The sequence below is a fragment of the Mandrillus leucophaeus genome, unplaced genomic scaffold (genome assembly GCF_000951045.1).
Source record: "Mandrillus leucophaeus isolate KB7577 unplaced genomic scaffold, Mleu.le_1.0 Scaffold121, whole genome shotgun sequence".
NCBI lineage: Eukaryota > Metazoa > Chordata > Mammalia > Primates > Cercopithecidae > Mandrillus > Mandrillus leucophaeus.
In genome coordinates, this window is record NW_012100432.1 from 880,415 (window position 1) to 893,217 (window position 12,803).

The 12,803-nt window shown below is 40.6% G+C and overlaps 1 pseudogene; it reads right to left on the bottom strand.

The window, feature by feature from the left end:
- Nucleotides 1–238: 238 nt before the first annotated feature.
- Nucleotides 239–723, bottom strand: LOC105532965 (annotated as a pseudogene).
- Nucleotides 724–12,803: the final 12,080 nt, after the last annotated feature.

A 12,803-nucleotide genomic window follows, 5' to 3' on the forward strand; every position in this document is an offset into this window, starting at 1 on the left:
CTTTAGTCAGTGTTGAAACTTCTTTTTACTTTTTTAAGATAAGTCTTTATTTACTGGTTTTGAGAAAAAAAAAAAAGCTGGCTAAGTTTGTTGCTTTTTGGTGATCAATGAGACCAAACTCCATATCCTTGTCCAACTCTCAGTTCCTCCTTGGTTCAAACTTGTCTGTGGCTGTGGCCACAGTAGGAGCAGCAGTGATAGTGGAGGTCACAGGGGCAGCAGCCACAAGGCAGATGGATCAGCCAAGGTCTTTGTACCCATTGATGGTAAAACGGGGTACTGATGCAACAGCTGGGTAACCAATCTGCAAACACAGGCACCATGCAGACACCCTGGAAGTGAGGATGCAGAGTGTCCCCTGTGATGTCAAGCACTTCAGGGATGTAGATGCTGCCATTGTCAGACACTTGCTTGATGATCCACCCAAGGAATAACGAGAGATGTTCAGCAGTATGGCTTCACTGGCTCCCACTTTGTCTCCAGTCTCAATGAGCTGCACATCCCTTAGGATTTCAACGATGCCCCTGGAGATTTTAATGATGATGCATAATGCCTGGACGAAGGGAGTCTTCTCTGGCCCCAGCATGGTGTTCTGGGCACAGAGACTTCACATGGGGCAATGGCACCAGCATTGGTGGTAGCTGGCACCTTACTGGCCAGCAATTTGTCCCTGAACTCAGAACATAATGAACATGACCCAACTGACGGCTCCAATTGGTCCATCAGCTAAGATTTTTGCCTCTTTCCTGTCTGCAGCCATAGTCAACTTCTCAAAATGCAAATTGTGTTCATGGTTTCCCACTGCATTTAGAAGAAAATGCTGAGTCTGGTCCTGCAGGGTGCTTCAACGTGAGCTTCTTTGCCTGCTTGTCCAGCCTCATCTTGTTCCACTCTCTCTCTCCCTCGTTACCATCTGGCCATACTGGTCTGCTTTTAGTTCTGGAATGTGTCAAGTTCTTTCCTGCCTTAGCACATGCTGTGCTTTCCTTTGTACTGGTCTTCCCATCTCTTTACTTAGCAAACTCCTCCTTATCCTTCAGAGTCTCAGGAGAAATGTCCCTTCCTCAGAGAGGCGCTCTCTAATTCTATACTCAGCCAGGTTTCTCTTTTTTCTTCCTTACAGCCCATCTACATTTCAGGACAGTTATATAAACTTGTCATCACATATTTATTTGTGTAATTGGCTATTTAATGAGCTCCAATGGAAGAAGGGACTATGTCTATTGTTTTCACCACTTTGCCTGGAATGTGGTAGTGGCTTAAAAAATATTTATTGGATGTATACCTTAATGGCATCCAGTGAGTCCTTTAAAAATCTAGTCATTAACGTGTCTGTTCTGGCCTATGTTTAGATCTCTGGAAAGCCAATGCTTGTCTTGTTTATCTTTGCTATTCCCACAATACCTCATGTGGTCCCTAACGAAACGCGAATGTTTAGTAGTGTTTTTAGAAGAATCATCCCATGAAGGAATACAATTCAATATTATTGCTGATCCCTAGGAACAGATCATCAACAGAGGCTGTAAGCATCCTCAATCCAACTAGAAAAGTTCTCTACCTTCCTGCCCGCCTGCCTTGTTAAACAGGCTAACATGCCTTTACAGCTTTGTTGAGTTTCCACTTGTTTAAAGCTGTGTTGGTGAATGTTATTTTATTGCAGGTATCATTAGTTTAAAAAAGCTCTTACTAGCCCCTTCACAGAAGTCTTGAAAAATATCGGCAGCCTAACTGATGATGCCATCCATAGAGACCGGATAGATAAAGACATTTAAATTAAACATAAATCAAGGAGGAAAAGGTAATAAAAGTCACCTTCTGGCCACCAGTAATCATCTTTCTGGCCACTAGTCTTTATCCTCTGGAGGATAGCTTCGCTACTGCAGTTCTAAAATCTAGAAATATAAACAAATTGTTGATAGGAAGAGTGGTAATATCCTGAAGGAACTGGTATCGTTTTTGTACCGGGGATCCTACCTGCTTTCCCAATCATCCCTCTGCAAAAGGAGCTTGAGGAAGTAGTGCATACAATGGATAGAAGCTGAAGGAATCAAAATACCAATGGACTATTGGGTAGATTTGTGACTGCTACACTACTGGAGGATGGCACTCTCTGGCAAGCTGAGCTGAAGTGTCCTCCCATAGGTCTGTCTTTGGGTGTAGGCCATGGACCAGCAACATCTGTATCACCTGAGAACTTGTTAGAAATGCAGAATCTGTGGCTTCCAAACCTACTGAGTCAGAATCTCTATTTTAACAAAACCCCTCAGTGATTGTATGCACGTTTATTTTGGAAGCAAGATAAAGAAGAGAGAGGAGCGGAGTGAGAGGTACAGTCAACTGTTACGTCTAATGAATCCTATGCACCACCCTCTGCCTCCTAGTCAGTATCCTTTAGAAAGAGACAATGATAATGGCAGAACTTTAAGGTATTTTATCTTCCCATGTGGTATACCCCATGTCATGAGAGTCAAGCAAAGTCCCAGGTCCTGACTGACTCAGAGAGGAAGACTTTCAAAAGAATTTCATAAACTCCAAAGTGATAACAAGTAACAAACTTGCTCTCACTAATTTCAGCCAAAAGCTGTAAATACCCACCATTCCTAAGACAGAATGGCTGGAGGTAGAGAACTGAAAAAGTTTAACTTTTAATATGTCAAAAGATCAAAGAATAAACTCTTTGGTAACCTATAATAAAAACAACAATATAAATTCCTAGACAAGAAAAAAGTTTATTTTGTCTATACCTATAGCCTTGCTTACAGTGGTCTGGAACTGGGTTTCTGGGCTGAAGATACGAATGACAGAGAAAATAAAACTTAGCTATCTGGGAGGAAAAGAAAAACAAGAAAATCCACCTTGCCATTGTCTGACTATTACATGGAATCTAGTTTTGAAGACTTGAGATGAATATTAGGGAAAGAACTGTAGATTTAGAATCTGTTTTATTTTATTCATTCAAAGTCTATTTTAACATTGAACTTCAAGAGTTTCAATGCTATACCTCAATACCATATGTATAACCTCTTAATTCGCAGTGACCACATACAATAGTAAATTTTCTGTAAAGTATTCCAGAATCTGACCAATAATATTAGAAAAACCAATAATATTAGGTTTTTCTTGGGAAGAGTAACAGAGTGATAAAGAGAGGTGACAATTTCTGTATGAAATGCAGCCTCATGCAGGCAGGCTTAAAAGGGAAAATGGGTCTCAAAGGGCATTTCAGAGAGGCATGTGTGCATGGAAAAGAAGAATTACATGTGAGACTGAGGCTCTAGGAGAGTGTCTGTTGACTTCAGACCTCTGAGAAATTTTTCAGAGTCCTCAGAAGAGCTTTAACTCTGTTCCCCAAGCAGAGGAGAAAATAGTGTCTTTTAAATATATTTTCATAAAGTAGCATCCATTATTATTATTGTTATCAGTATTATTATTACTGCTGCTATTGTTTGTATATGTGTGTGAGATGCAGTCTTGCTCTGTCGCCAGGCTGGAATGCAATGGCACAATCTTGGCTCACTGCAACTTCTGCTTCCCAGGTTCAAGTGATTCTCTTGCCTCAGTCTCTCGAGTATCTGGGACTACAGGTGCATGCCACCGTGCCAGCTAATTTTTGTATTTTTAGTAGAGATGGGGTTTCACCATGTTGGCCAGGATGGTCTTGATCTCCTGACCTCATGATCCAACTGCCTCAGTCTTCCAAAGTGCTGGGATTACAGGCGTGAGCCACTGCAACCCGGCCTCTTTATTATTTTTAATGTATTTTTTCTCCCACTACAGTGAGGAGCTACCCAGTAGAGATTCCCACCAATACGCACACACACACACACAAAGAATCCTTCCACATAGATACGTAAATTTCCGTTGTCCTAATTAGCATAGTTTCATCTTCTATTAAGGTTTTTGAGGCAGTATCTTAAATGCTGACTTGGAGCCTTAAGGAGTAGTACAAACATTGAACACGGAGTTGTTTTTCCTCAAATTCAACTGTGAAATATTTAAATCCTGAAAAAAAAAGAAAAAAAAGAGAACTTTTGTGAATTTTAATCTCGTGGTATTACTAGCATATGGGCAACTTCAGAAATAAGACAATGACTTGTTTCAAAAGAAATCTGATTTCTGATAGACTTAAATATCCTCTGCCCACACCATCCCAGTTGTCTGCTAGGCTGATTGGTCAGTCCATACTGGGGTTTATGGGATTAAGATTGTTTAAACAAAAGCTCTGAGGTTTTTTTTTTTTTATTTTTTAAAAACTTGTTTTTAAGCTATGCTTATATAATGATCAGACATATGTGTCCTTATATGATTTTAAGAATTACCCTCCAAAGTAGGCAGGGAAAATACAATTGATTTTGTTTACAGATGAGGAAATTGAGGTTCAGTGTAGTTAAGTGATGTGCCCAGAGTAGTATATTGGGAACTATAATCCAGGCCTCCTGACTCTTACACCTATTATTCAGTTTTATAATACAAAATTGCCTCATCTGCTTCTAGGAAAAGAGCATTTCTCTGAATTCCATATCATGTATTGATGTTCCATTGTCCTGATGAATAGCCTCTAACTTTGCTCTGTCAATACTAATCTCCTTCTTTTACTATAAGCAGTTAAAAGTAGCCATGCAGCAGCCTGAATGTTTTCCTGCCTAGATATTTCTTCCACCAAATATTCTTATTCCTCATTGTTAAATTCTGCCTTCCATAAAGCCCTAGGGCATGGACACAGTGCAGCTAAGTTCTTTACAACAGAATAACAAGGATGGCCTTTAGTCCAGTTTCCAATGTCTTGATCTTCATTTCCATCTAAGAATTCATCAAAATGGCCTTTCCTGTTCATATTTCTATCAACATTCTGGTCATACAAATTAAGTAATCTCTAAGAAGTTTCAGACTTTTCCTAGTCTATCCTTCTGAGTCCTCACCAGAATCACTCTGAACATTCTGTTTATGAAAATTCAGGCTTTTTCTAGCTTGTTCTTCCAAAGTCTTTCAGCCTCTACCAATTACCTAGTTCTCAAGCTACTTCTACATTTTCAAGTATCTGCTATACCAACAACCATACTTCTTAGTAACAATTTTCTGTCTTAGTCATTTTCTGTTGCTATAACAGAATACTTGAGACTGGGTAATTTATAATGAACAGAAATTTATTTGACTCATGATTCTGGAGACTGGGAAATCCAAAAGCATGGCACTAGCATCTGTGAGGGCCTTCTTGCTGCGTCATAACATGGCATAGGGCATCACATGGTGAGAAAGCAAGTGAGTGCAGGTCAGTTTAAGTGACCTCTTTTTATAAAGTCAACAGTCCTATCATGACGGCCCTAACCTAAAGCCTTTGTCTAGTCCTAATTACCTCTCAAAGACTCCACAACCAATCAACATATGAGTGTGGGGATTATGTTTTCTTTTTTCTTTTTTTTTTTTTTTTTTTTTTTGTTGAGGCAGAATTTCACGGATCTCGGCTCACTGCAACCTCTGCCTCCCGGGTTCAAGCGATTCTCATTCCTCAGTAGCTGGGATTCTCCTTCCTCCTGAGTAGCTGGGATTACAGGTGCCCACCACCATGCTCAGCTAATTTTTTGTATTTTTAGTAGAGATGGGGTTTTGCCATGTTGGGCAGGCTGGTCGAACTCCTGACCTCAGGTGATCTGCCTGCCTTGGCCTTCCAAAGTGCTGGGATTACAGGTGTGAGCCACCATGCTCGGCCAGGATTATGTTTTCAACACATGAAATTTGAGGTACACATTTAAACCATAGCACCCTCATTTAAATTATCTCAGAATTATTTGGTTTACAGTATATTTGAGTTCTCTTTAGCCACCCATTTGATTGACCAGATTTAAACATTCTCTAATCCAAATATTCATAAAAGCCTATTTAAGGGACATATGGATGTGTACATATCTCAGCCTTTTCTCTCCCCTCTTATCATGACCCCAAGATAGAACACATTCAAGATAGACAAGGCTCTCACTCTGGAGTTCCTTCCCCTGGGGAGTGGTTTGACTTATGGATAATGCTACATTAATGGCACTTTCTGAACCATTGACTTGGTTCCCTATATTTTCCATCCAAGGTAAAGCCAAAGGTGTATCATTGGTTCTTAGGGCCCTACTCTAATGGCTGGTTGTAAAGCCAGAGATGCAGCCACAATCTATTCCAGGGCTTAGAATTTAAGGTATCTCTCCCGACTTCTCTACATTGGAAAAGAACTAGCTTTTCATAAGTCCCTGCCCCAAAGCATTTTATCAGAATCTGAAGGGTTTATCTTTCACTGGATTTTTTTTCCAGCCAGCAGATAATATTAATGCATAAGTTCTTTCATCTTAATTAAGAATACACATTTAATAAATCACAATGATCATCTGGTTCTTTTCTATTGACCAAAACAGAGTTGCAGACTGGTATGTAATATAGAGCTAAGACACAATTGCTACCTCTATATTGCACATTAGCACTATTTTGGTTTATTATTCCAGCTGTCAAAGATAATCACAAACAACTTAAAGAATTACCTCCTACAAATCTTCCACCTATCTGAAGACTAGCATTCCTTTCAGGTTAATTTTCTTTTTTGTAAGTTAGAGATTTTTTTTAAATTATGGTGACTACAGATAAAAGCAATATATTATATTTTTTATTTTTTTTTCCATTCCGACTTTTGAAAGCCTCTGCTTTGGGTCTCTGCTTATGTGGTTTTCTAGGTATAAAATCGTATTGTTCATGAAGAGATGTAATTTGGCTTCCGTTCTTCCTATTTTGATGCCTTTTATTTCTTTCTCTTGCTTGATTGCTCTGACTGGGATTTCCAGTACTGTGTTGAACAGGAGTGGTGAGAACAGGCATCCTTGTCTTGTTACAGTTCTCAAGGAGAATGCTTCTAGTTTTTGCCCATTCAGTATGCTCTTGACTGTGGATTTATAATAGAAGACTCATTATTTCGAAGTAGTTTCCTTCGATGCCTAATTTGTTGAGGATTTTTAACAAGAAGGGATGTTGAATTTTATCAAAAAGCCCTTCTTGTGTCTATTGAGATGATCATATGATTTTGGTTTTAGTTCTGTTTATGTGATGAATCACATTTATTGATTTACACATGCTGAGCCAAACTTGCATCCCAGTAATAAAACCTACTTGATTGTGTTTGATTAGCTTTTTGATGTGCTGCTGGATTCGGTTTGCTAGTGTTGTGTTGAGGATTTTTGGATCCATGTTCATGAGGGATATTGACCTGAAGTTTTCTATTTTTGTTATGTCCCTGCCAGGTTTTGGTATCAGAATGATACTGGCCTCATAGAATAGAATGAGTTAGAGTGGAGTTCCTCTTTCTCAATTTGTTGGAATAGTTTTAATAGGATTTGTACCAGCTCTTCTTCATACATCTGGTATAATTCAGCGGTGAATCTCTCTGGTCCAGGGCTTTTCCTGGTTGGTAGGCTTTTTATTACTGATTCAATTTCAGAACTCTTTATTGATCTCTTCAGGCTTTTCAATTTCTTCCTGATTCAATCTTGGGAGGTTGTATGTTTCCAGGAATTTGCCCATCTCTTGTAGGTTTTCTAGTTTGTCGGCATAGAGGTGTTTGTAGTAGTTTCTTAGTAGTTTTTTTTATTTCTATGAGGTCAGTAGTAATGTCCCCTTTGTCATTACTAATTTTGTTTATTTGGATCTTCTCTCTTTTCTTCATTAGTCTAGCTAGCAGCCTATTAGTCCTCTTCTTTCAAAAAACAAACTCTTGGTTTCATTGGTCATTGGTGTCATTTTTTGGCATCTCAATTTCATTCAGTTCAGGTTTGATTTTGCTTATTTCTTTTCTTCTGCTGTCTTTGGGGTTGGTTTGCTCTTGTTTTTCCAGTTCTTCTAGGTGTGCTATTAGGTAGTTAATTTGAGATCTTTCTAATTTTCGATGTGAGCATTTAATGCTATAAACTTTCCTCTTGAGATTGGTTTACATGTGTCTCAGAGATTCTGGTATATTATAGCTTTGTTCTCATTAGTTTCAAATAATTTCTTGATTTCCCCCCAATTTCATTGTTTACACAAAAGTCATTCAGGAGCAGACTGTTTAATTTCCATGTAATTGTATGGTTTTGAGAGATCATCTTAGTATTAATTTCTGTTTTTATTTTGCTGTGGTCCAAGAACGTGTTTCTTATGATTTAGGGTATTTTTTAATTTGTTGAGAATTGTTTTATGGGTGAATGTCTGGTTGATTTTACAGTGCATGCCACATGCAGAAGAGAAGAACATATATTGTATAGATGTCTTTTACACCCATTTGGTCACGTGTCGAGTTTAAGTCCCAAATATATTTATTAGTTTTCTGCTTCCATGATCTGTCTAATACTGTCACTGCAATGTTGAGGTCTCCCACTATTATTGTGTGGTTATCTAAGTCACCTCATAGGTTTGTAAGAACTTGTTTTATGAATCTAGGTGATCCAGTGTCTGACTGTATTGTGAAATTCTTATAGTGAGTTATTTAGCTCTATCAAATCAGTTTTGTTGAGCTCTTGTATCATTTTATTGGATTCCTTAGATTCCTTGGATTGGGTTTCAACGTTCTCCTGAATCTCAATGATCTTTGTTACTATCCAGATACTGAATTCTATGTCTGTCATTTCAGCCATTTCAGCCTGGTTAAGAACCATTGCTGAAGAGCTAGTGTGATTGTTTGGAGGTCAGACACTCTGGCTTTTTGAGTTGCCAGAGTTCTTGAGCTAGTTCTTTCTCATCTGTGTGGGTTAATGTTCCTTTAATATTTGATGTTGCTGTCCTTTGGATGGCGTTTTTTGCTTTTATATTCTTCAGTGCCCTTGAGGAGTCAACCCAGCTGACTGACTTTGTTCCTGGATTATTTCTGGGGGCCAAGACTCAGCTCAGCACTCCTAGGCTGCGTGCTCTAACCCTGGAGGGCTGGGACCAAGCCTACAGCTTTATTCTCTGGCCCCTTGAGGTTAAGCACCTGCTATGTTGTAGGGGTTGAGGTGTTTCCACTCCACTGGCAACAATGATCTGATGGGATGCTGGAAAAAGCACTTCATTGGGGTGGTAGCAGCAGGGTCCATGCTCATGTGCATGTATGCCGGCAGTAGTGAGGTGGTAGAGACCACATGCATGTGCTCACTCCAGTAGCATTGATGTGGTGGTGTCTGTGTGCATATGCTGGTGGTTACAGTGGTGTGGGAGGGTGTGCACACACCAGAAGATGCGGAGTGGTGGCATCCATATGCACACATGTACTGTATACCTGCACTGGCAGGGGCAGAGCAGCAGCGGCAAAGTTCACATGTGCACTGGTGGCAAGAGCGTGGTAAGGTCCACACGTGCTATCAAAGCAGTGGGAGGAGGCTGCGGGCAAGTGCACATCATCTGGGACCCATGTACTGAAACTCTCTGACAGTTAGACGGGGACAACCAGCAAAGAATCTATGGTGGTGGCTGCCAGAAAGTGCATCCAAGGCTGTGCTGCAAGCAGATACAGCCAGGAAGGGACCACAGGAGATGCCTACAAACAGGGGGCTGCTCAGATCAGACTGGTCCTGTCCCACAGGCAAGACCACCCTGCCTTGTCTAGGTCCAAGAGTCAACAAAAGCCAAAGCCACCTATAGGAGCATGGCAAGCCTTGGGGTATGAACATCCCTGGCCATGCTCCACTGTAGCCATTCCCATGCCAAACCCTCTGGGCTCCACACAGGCTAGAGTTCTGTGCTTGCCACCTCTCCAAGCAGCTGTCCCTGTCAGCTCAAATGTTCATGGGGGTCATAGAGTCTCCTGCAGCTAGGATTCTGAAGGTCCATGGTGAGAGTAGGCCACTCTTTGCCCATTTAATTCAGTCCTTCCCCAGGAGCCACTGACGGCCAAGAATAAGTCCTGGTGCTCAGCAGCCCTGTGTAGGGTTCCTACCTTACTCCCCCTGCAACTCACGGTTTGCATCCTCCCTCCGTCTATTCTCACTGCCTTCCTTCCGAAGGTCTGCTCAGAGTGTGCCAGTCTTCTCTATCTGGTCTTTTTGTGGGAGATGTTCTTCCTGCCTGCATATAGTTGGCCATCTTGGCTCTTCTCCTAAAATTTATAAGAGAGTGGATTTTAAGTGCTATGGCCTCGAAACAGGAGGCATGGCATGCCAGACAGGGCATGTAAGGAAACCTCAGGAAGCCTCAGTGTGGTCAGAAGACAGAGCAGCAGAAACAAGGGCCCTTTCAGGTAAATTTTAAAGAGACAGTTCTGGTACTAAGATGCAACAACAGCATTCATTACCAAAATGCATTTTTTTAAAATTCATGGAATCACTCAATGCATGGCACAAACAGCCATTTTTTCACTCATTTAACAAATCTTTACTGTGTGACTACTCTGTGCCAGGCACTGTTTTAGGATAGATAGATAGCTTTTATATATATATATATACACACTCTTCCTTTGGAAGAGTTTATAGTCTAGCTAGAGAGAGAGATAAATATATCAATATTCATTGTTAAATTGAAGTAGGAATAAATGACTAAATAAAGCAGTGATTGGAAGCAGGAAGTGTTGGGGAGTGAGGCTGGGAATTGCAATTTTATATATGATGGTCATGGGAGGCCAAATGGAGAAGGAAATGGTGTGAGCAAAGACCGAAAAGACATGCAGATATGTAGGGAGAGAGCAATCCAGGCAGAGAAGTTAGGAAGTGCAAAGTTCCTGAAGCTAGAGAATGCTTGGTGAGTTTTACAAACAAGGAGAGGACGATGAAGTGACTGGGGAAGAATTGGTGTGTTGTAGAACAGTAGTGGACAGATGAGGTCAGAGTGGAGCTCAGGATCATACCATGCAAAGTTCTGACAGGCATCAAAAAGACTTTGAGTTTGTGTCTGGATGAGATGTGAACCACTAAAAGGTTTCAGTGGAGGAATTACATGGTCTGTCTTAATTTTAAGAGAATCACTCTTGCTCCCATGTGTTCAATGTAACAAACACTTATTGAGCATATAGTTAGCATCAGGCTTGATGCCAGGAATTGGGGACACAAAGTTAAACAAAATTTGGCTTCTTCTTTCAGTTCATGGAATCTGCTGCAGCTATTTATACAGGTTGCTGTGAAAATGAGTTCAATGTCTTATTTAATTCAGTGCATGGGCAAGGACCACAGGTTGTGAGTGAGTGAGGCTGTAATTTTATTCCACTGCTGAATACCTCAACCATTCCCATATATTGCCTTCTGTTTGCTTGGTGCCAAACCCATTTTTCACAGGCTCATCCATTACTTTCCCTAATCTGACTAATAATTTCTTTCTTATGGCTGAACCAAGGCTAGTATATATATGCAGGTTAAAGTGTTTTGTATCAAAATGTATTTCCTCAGAAAAAAAGCCAAGTTCTGTCTGTAAAGAGAAATGCAAATTATCCAAAGGAGTCTTATGATCATTTGCAACCATGGATTGCTTTATTGAGGAGCATGCAAGTCAGGAATGCTAAAATCATTTCCACTTCCCTTCCCCACTCTCTCCAAGTTGGCAATTACATCACTATATGTGAATCCTGAAGCAGAATGAATGTTCTCAGGCCAATTTGGGGGTAAATTATCTGGTGAAAGAAACCAAAACCAGCCTCCCCTAATAACTTCCATAACACAAAGTAACTTCTTACTGTTATTGTGTCTGTGACAAAATTCCCTTTTGCCAAGAGGGGACTAAGTGGGCATGCTCTTCATTCCTTGGGTATTAGTCACCTTTTGCTGTACAGCAAGCTATCACTAAGTCTCAGAAGCACACAGTAATCAGCAATTATCTCTGTTCAAGTTGGGCAGTTGAGCAGGTGTCTCTGCTTCAGGCTGTGGGTTGTGCTCAAATCTACTGAGGCCCAGACTGAAGAACTGGAGCATGTTCCTCTCACTGTAGACATTAGACACTCCCAGTATAGTGAGTTGAATGATGTCCCCACACCCTACAAAATGATATGTCCGTGCTCAAACCCCTTGATATGGTTTGGCTGTGTCCCCACCCAAATCCCATCTTGAATTTTAGCTCCCACAATTTCCAAGTGTGGTAGGAGGGACCTGGTGGGAGGTAACTGAATCACAGGGGTGGGTCTTTCCTGTGCTATTCTTGTGATAGTGAATAAGTCTCATGAAATCTGATGGTTTTATAAAAAGGAGTTCCCCTGCACAAGCTCTCTCTTTGCTGCCACCATGTAAAATGTGACTTGCTCTTCCTTGCCTTCCATCATGATTGTGAGGCCTTCCCAGATATGTGGAACCATGAGACAATTAACCCTCTTTTCTTTGTAAATTACCCAGTCTTGGGTATGTCTTTATCAATAGTGTGAATATAGACTAATACACCTTTTGAACCTATAAATGTGATCTTATTTAGGAAAAAAGTCTTCTATAGGTTGAATGTTTATTTTCCCCCAAATTCATATGTTTAAGCCCTAACCCTCAATATGGTAGTATTTGGAGGTAAGGCCTTTGGGAGGTAATTAGGTTTAGATGAGGGTGGAGTTTCAATGATGGTATTGGTGCCCTTTTAAGAAGAGAGAGAGACATGAGCTCTCTCTCTTTCTCTCTCTCTCTCTGTCTTCACTATGTGAGGCCATGGCAAGAAGGTGGCCATCTGCAAACCAGGAAGAGGGTCTTCACCAGACATGGCATCTGCTGGCACCTTGATCTTGAACTTTTCAGCCCCCGGAAGTGTGAAAAGTAAATATCTGTTGTTTAAGTCACCAAGTCTATGGTATTTCATTATAGCAGCCCAAGCTAACTAAGACACTGTCTTTGTAACTGTAATTAGGTCCAGGATCTTAAGATGAGATAATCATTTGC